Raw genomic sequence first — 7398 nt, forward strand, 5'->3', positions numbered from 1 at the left:
CTTTAATATTTTATGGTGTAGAAATGTGACTGTTACTAGGTCGTAAAAATATACTGCTTTTTATACCAGGTCAAAATCTAGGGCCAGTTGTCCTGTTTTGCAGCACTATGCAGACAGCCAGCCAGGAAAAAGGATAGAGTTACCTTTTTTGAAATCTGAAGAGAGCTATTTAAAGATGATGGACCAGATAAATGCATAGTGGGTATTTTTTTTCTCTCCTTCTACATCTCAAAACAGAAGGTTTCTGAGTCTGCCAGCAGCTGGTGCAACATTCATTATTTATCACTGAAAAGCCAAGAATCGCAGCCTCTGACCCTCCGTTGTTGCTTAGGCATATTCTGGAAGGAGCTGAGAAGCAGGCAGGTGTTTCCTGGAGCCAGTTACATGAGGTTTCTATGCAAACATTCCAAATCTTTAACTTGGAAATGACACCCGCAATGATGTACCCCGACATCTAACATCCTGGAAGAAAGACTCCTGCAGTGTCACTGACTGAGGACAATCCCACCACGGGGCAGGAAATTTATCCCCTCACTGGGCAGCCTTTGTCACCATTGGAGAGAGAACTGGTTGCTGTTTAATTTTCACAACAATCCCAGGAAGTAGGGACCATTTTAATGGCCATTTACATGAAAGGAAACTGAGGTTATTTAACTTGCTAAAAGTAACACAGCTAATAAGTGGCAGCACTGGAGTATGAATCCTGTTTTTACTGGCTCCTCAAGAAGACTGCAACCAGCCCCCTCATCATCTTCACCTCCCACCTCTCAAAGCACTTTAGTAAAACAAAGTCCTCCTTAATATGTGGGCTGCCCTAGTTCCCACCCAAGAAAAATGACTATTTCCAAGACTGAGATGAAAAAAAAAAGAGCAGGAAGGAGGGGAGTAACAGTTCCACACTAAAGTTAGGTACTAACAAAGCTAATAACTGATGTACAAGAAAACAAATCCCGAGAAAGGTTTCTGGCACCATAAAACAGAGATTAATTAATACTAGATTACAATGGAATTCCTATAGAATTACACTTGACCCAGACCCCAGAATAACAAAGGAATTCAACATGATTAATGCGTTGAACAGCAAGGAACATCAGAATGATTTACCTCTCATTACTAAAAAGGGCTGCCAGATGGCTTAAGGAAGCTCTGCCTGACCCAGGACACTGCTGTCTCCAGCACCATCAGCAATCTGAGTTTCCACATTTGATAGGAGTACCAATTCTTTGCCAACTAGGCTTCGTTTTACATATCTCCTTTTCCTCCTCGCCCCTTGCCCCACGCTCTCTACCAACTGGGATGAGTCGGAAATCCCCAACAAACTCAGCTGGATAACTTAGGTGTTCAGAAGAACCAGTTATAGGCAATGGGCAACACAAGCAAAACCAGCATGCACACGAGTGCCAGCTGCTCTATCAGCTTTAAAGGGGCTCTTTTATTTTATCTTCTCATTTTTCCTGTTCAGGAAAAAATCTCTTCTTGTGAGTCATTTGTGGCTATAGGTGTCTACAGCATTTATATGAGGAAAAAGACAGATTGATGTCTTTAGCACAGCTGCCTACTCTGGTCTAAGGAGAGGTCAGGAGGATGACAAGAATACTAAAGCTTAAGACGACAGAGTTGGCGCCAACATGCATTTAAGCACAGACTAAGAGTCCAGAATTCCTGGACATCATAAAGAATCTATTATCATTGTGGTCACTTTCAGCAAGACTGATTTCATTACCATCTGTCTTCATCCACTGCTGCTTGGTGAATAAATATTAAATATGAAACTTTTCCTGGACTCAAGTCACTGAGGCTGAGAGGGAAGCCGTTATGTAACCATATGATCTCGGCACACCTCAGAGCCAGGAGGAGAGCAGATGAGGTGAGGGGTGGAGTGGGGGGTGCTGGAGGAGGGGGCCACTGTGGAGTGAGATAAGATCATTAGCTCTACTGAGTCGAAAATAAGGGTTCAGTTCTCGGTTGAATAATAATTCTCTTTTCCAGGTGGGCAATATTTAAGTAATCATCTCTCGAAATTGGTCATTACCACCAGCTAATAACTGATTTGTTAGTTAATAGCCCAAGGTGAAGCCAAGGGCAGCAAAAGCTCTGGCATACTGTTCTCTGATGGCAGGATTAAGAGATTTCAAGGGCATTATTACTATTATGAACCATGTTCATTGATTTATAACAACACTAATATGTTTTATAAAAAACTGGGTGCAATGTCCTGGAAAAATTCATCATTGCCTGGTGCTTTGAAGTTGAACAACCATTACACCATGTCCAAGAGAGACACCTCTGGTCCAGTTCTGGGCATTGCCAAGGTCTAGGCTTGGCCTGGGTGGCTTGCATGGACAGTATGGTATTAGAGAATCCAGAGAAACATCACTCAGAAGGATCCAGGCTGTAGCTTTAATAACAAAGATGTCCGTTGTTCCCTTAAACATGTCCTGGTTGTGTATTTTTTTTTTAAACCTGCCAGTATAAAATCCAAAAGGATAAACAGTAAGATTTTATCAGTGCACCTCTCAGGAGTAGGATTGGCAGAGAGAAACAGCAAGACTCTTTTATTTGCTACTTTAATATTTGTTTCTTTCTTGAATATTTAGTAAAGTTTTGACCGAAAAAAATCTCAAAACTTCCCACTAGGGAATCCTGAAGCTCAGGGTGAGAGCTAACGTCCACTGGTGAGACAAGTCATCCCACAAACCACAGGTTTGTAAGACGTCACTGGGTTCAAGGGAGAGAAGTTGCAATGATGAGATAAGACGTGGGGTGCAGGGTGTCCCACTGGGAGCTTCCCAGATGACTCTCTGGCTGAATGATCACCACTTCCATTCTTGAAGTCAAACCTTCCTAAGGAGCCTGAAATCATGTCCCCTTTACTTCTTATGACAGCTCTTTTACCCCTTCTTCTCTAAAAGCATAACTCTGATTTTATGCTTCAAAGAAGACAGGGTCCCTCCCCATTCTCAAGGGTAAATCTTAATTAATCTAAACTAGTCATGGTAATTCCAATTCCCTCCCAGTAATTGGTAAAAGAGTGGGCATGTGTCCCAGTTGAAGCCAATAAGATTAAGGAGAGATCTGTAGAGGGGTTTTCTTGCTCCTAAAATTAAATGTGCAAAAAGGCAGAAGCCCAACAGAAGCCCAGTTTTCCACTCTCAGGATGGCTGATGAGGAGGTGATGCCTGGAACTACTGCAGCCTTCTTGCAATCATGAAAAAGGTGTCAATCGGAGGACAAGAGCCAATATGCCAAGGATGGGAGAGTGGCAAGATGGAAATTACCTAGGGATTTCCCTTAATTGAGCCTCTAAATGAACCAACCCTGCAACTGCCCTATCTTCAGACTTGTTCGACATCATAAAAACATGTAGATTGTTTACACCACTTTTCACTGGATTTCTTTTTACTTAGAGCTGACAACGTCTGACCAGATCCACTCCTCTAGCCTGCCTCAAGAAACATGGATAAAGAAGTGAGGACAGAGTCATGACAGAAGCTGAGGATACAGGATTTGAAAATCCAGAGAACATTTAAGTGAGTTCCATACAACTGAGTGATTCCTTGTACCCCAAAGATTAGGGGGGGTCTTTTCCACAGAGGAAAAAAAATACAAAAGGAATACGTACATTAGCCAGAAAAATAAACACTTACCTATGCCAAAGCCTTCAAAAAAATCAGGGTGTAGCTAATGGAAATCAGTTGGCACACACAAATGAAAATCAAGTTGGAAGGAATGTGTTATAATCAATCTCAACTCTCAGCTTCATTCGATTTGTCTTTCAGAGAAATCTGTGGGGATACAGCATTTAGTGAAGGTGGTTGCTTGCCTCTCTCATAACTGATTGGTTCAGTAAATAAACATTTACTCACTGCCTGTCATGTGTAAGCACTGTGTGTCAGGACAATGAAATAGTTGAATATGCCTGTCTTCAAGAAGCTCATACTCTGTAGGTATCTAACAAAAGGTGATTATGGGTTTCTTGAAGAGGCTAATGTAAAAATAAAAGTTTCAATAATCAGATAAGGGAGATAGATACCTGCACATTATCACCAAACTCAAATCTGCAAAACATAACACTAACTGGTTCACAACCAACTTAAGTGCCTGAAATCAGCAGTTCTATGTTAAGGGAATAGGGTGTTACTTTTTCTATGCACCTTCTTTCTTTTATCTTCAGCTGAGGCAGAGGTTTCCCAGTTGAAGAACTTGATTTAAATGTCTAAAGCTGCCAAAGTTGGAGGAGCCAGGTGCAGAGGAGAATGGTGAGGAGAAATACTTGGCTATGACATAGATATTATTTTCGGAAAACTTTTTATGTGATTGTTTTTTTCTGATTTACCATTTTTTGATTGAGCTTAGCCAACCAATGTCACCAGTTAGTTCTAGGCCTTCCCCAAAACAGAATTTTAAATATCTCTGAACTCCAACAAGAAAAGGTATGATAAATTTAAGAGAAGAGAAAGGTATACTTTACTCATCCAATCTATAAACAAATAAATAAAATAAACAAACAAACAAAACAGAACTCTTTCTTGCTAGAAACAAAATAAGTAGAAAGCAACAGAGGTTATCTCCATCTCTACTCTGGACTAAAGCTTGATAGATCACTCATGAAAAGAGTTTGAACTTTTTTTTTTCTAAGCCAAACTTCATGATGGGGGCAAAGCTCTCCTGTTCTCACTCCACACCAACCCATTTACCATGTCCTGCATCCTCTTTTGGCACCATTCCCAGGCTCTCAGGGGTTCCTGAATTGTCTCTCAACCAGTTCTTTCTTACCCAGGGTAACCGCCCCTCATTCTAAACATTTCCATCTCTCCGCACCCACTGTGCCCCCATCAAAAGTTCATCTGACCAGTGTGTCACCCCATTAATATCAGGTGCTCTGCTCAGAATCTGAGACGCTAGATGCTCTTAGTGGGTACAAGTTGGTTAATGTGGGACCACTCCCAGGTAACCTAGATGCATTTTCCGCTTTCAGGTAACCTAGATGCCTTTTTATAGGAACCTCCTGAGATAGTATTCTAACCTTCTGGTTAAGGATTCTAATAATTAGGATTTTTAAGTACCCTAGGAAACTTGTGAAGGAAGTTGGGGAAATACTCCTGAAAGCACACCTGGCAAGCCATTGGAACTCACTTATTTGTGTGCTGGTCACCTCGTGAGTTCATCCAAATAGGTTCTGTGGGTTTACATGAAACGCTTCTCCTGTAAAAGAACTCACACATTAACAGTATTGCTCCAGAAGACTCTAGTGCTTACCTGACATTTGCTACAAGCCAGTGACTGTTGTCAGTTCCAGAAGGCACTGTTCGATTGAGTCTAGACATTCATTAAGAAGATGCTCTGCTTAATGATGGCTGCCTTCCTCACATGTTCGACGGGTAGCCTAATCGTAGTAACAAACACCACCAAAATCTCAGAGTCTTGAAATGGTAAAGATTTGTTTCACATTGTAATTCAAGCAGCTCTCCTCCAAGTAGTGATTCAAAAACCCAGTTTCCTTCTATTTGGGGCTTTGCCATCTGTAATCCATAGCTGATCAAGTTCCCTGGGCTTCATCTCTGATCTGGGGACACAGAGAAGAAGGAACATGAAGTCAAAAGGAGGTCTTGGAGCCAGGCCTGGAAGTGGCAACAATACTTCAACCCACATGCTATTGGCCGGAACTCAGTCACATGCCCACTTAACTGCAGAGAAGGCTGGGAAATGTAGTTTAGCTGTGCGTGTGGTGACAAAGTAAGAGTATAGTAAGCAGTATCTGCCATGCCCTGACACCCAGAGGGCTGATAACTGTGCACTCACTCCACACAGGCCCATTACTGACCTGCAGCTACAGTGGACTGCATCTGACCAGACCAGAATCTTTTCTAACAGCTTCCTCTGTGGATTTTAGTTCGTTAGGCTTGACAAAGATTCTTTGCTTGACCAAATTTTGACCAGGCTGTGTACTTAGGCCCATCTAGGCACTTCCTTGTAAAAATCTAATTTGAGCAAAAACCCTGCTAATTCAGTTAACCAGAGTCCTCACCTGCGATATCTGATCACCCTTGACATCTGATCAGGTTCCTCATCCTCCACTGTCCCCAAGATGATGTCTGATCGCCCTGGCCTGTCTTCAGCAAGGATCCTGCTAGGTCTGTTTCGCCAGAACCCAGCTTTATCTCTGATGTTTCCTCTTAGTCATTTTCTATTCATTGCCCCACACCCTGCTCCTTAGCTACAAATTCCCACTTGCCAATGCTGGATTCAGAATTGAGCCCAATCTGTCTCCCCCAGTACAAAATGCTATTGCAGTGGTCCCTGTACCTATTGTGATGGCCCTGAATAATAAAGTCAGCCTTACCATCTTTAATAAGTGTCACTGATTTTTTTTTTTCTTTAACAGACTAAAAGCATGACCCTTGAGGAGATAAAGGCTGAAAAGTTGAATACTCTCAGTTATGATGAAAAGTTGATGAAAAGTTGATGAAAAGGCTGAAAAGTTGAATACTCTCAGTTATAACTTTTTCTTGTGAAAAAGTTATCTTCAGTTTGAAAAAAATTATACACCTTCCAGGATTTTTCACCTTTCCAGAAAAACTGATTTTTCCCATTTAGGAATTTCTATTCCACTCTCAAAAAAATATATTCGTGAATACATAAGGTCTGAGAACAACATACGAGTAAAAGACACGCAGGCCTCTGGAAACTCCACTCTACACTGTATGAGGACGACTAGCTTTCTCTCATGTGAACCCACAGCATTTCTTTTTGGTTGGCCACTTCACAGAAAACCACAGTCAGTGGAGGACTAATCCAAGGATTGCAGAAACTCTTTGATCTAGGGATCACTTTATCAAGGCATTCACCACTGACAATCCAAGTCCATCCACTTCATCCTCAGAAAACCTTCTCAAAGGACCTGGGGGAAAATTCACTGCTTTCAGTGAGACACCAATGAGGTGATGTCTGGTTTATATTCAAAAGGATAATTATTAATTCAATATCAAATTATTAATTTATGCCAGAAACTAAAGTATGACTGCTGTCATATTACAGCATAAATAATAGAGGAGACCAGGCCCTGGACCACACTTTGAGAATCTCTATTATAATTGATTCCCACTCCCAACTGGCCCCATTCAGGCTGAACCACATGACCAGTTACAAATGTTGACAAATGTGTTCACTAGTCAACAAATGTTGAGTATAAAAATGTTATAAGAAAATACTGTTTTTTGGCTTTAAGATGAAAGAGTTTTTTAATCTTATAAGTTATTTAACCTTTAATCTCTAGATTTATTGTGTACTTACTATTTGCCACAAAGTATTCTAGAAGGCATTACATGTTTTATTCCATTTACTCCTCAGCATAATCTAATGAAGTAGATACAATGCCTGTCTCTATTTAATTGATGA

Source organism: Pteropus vampyrus, unplaced genomic scaffold (genome assembly GCF_000151845.1).
Source record: "Pteropus vampyrus isolate Shadow unplaced genomic scaffold, Pvam_2.0 Scaffold30, whole genome shotgun sequence".
Lineage (NCBI taxonomy): Eukaryota > Metazoa > Chordata > Mammalia > Chiroptera > Pteropodidae > Pteropus > Pteropus vampyrus.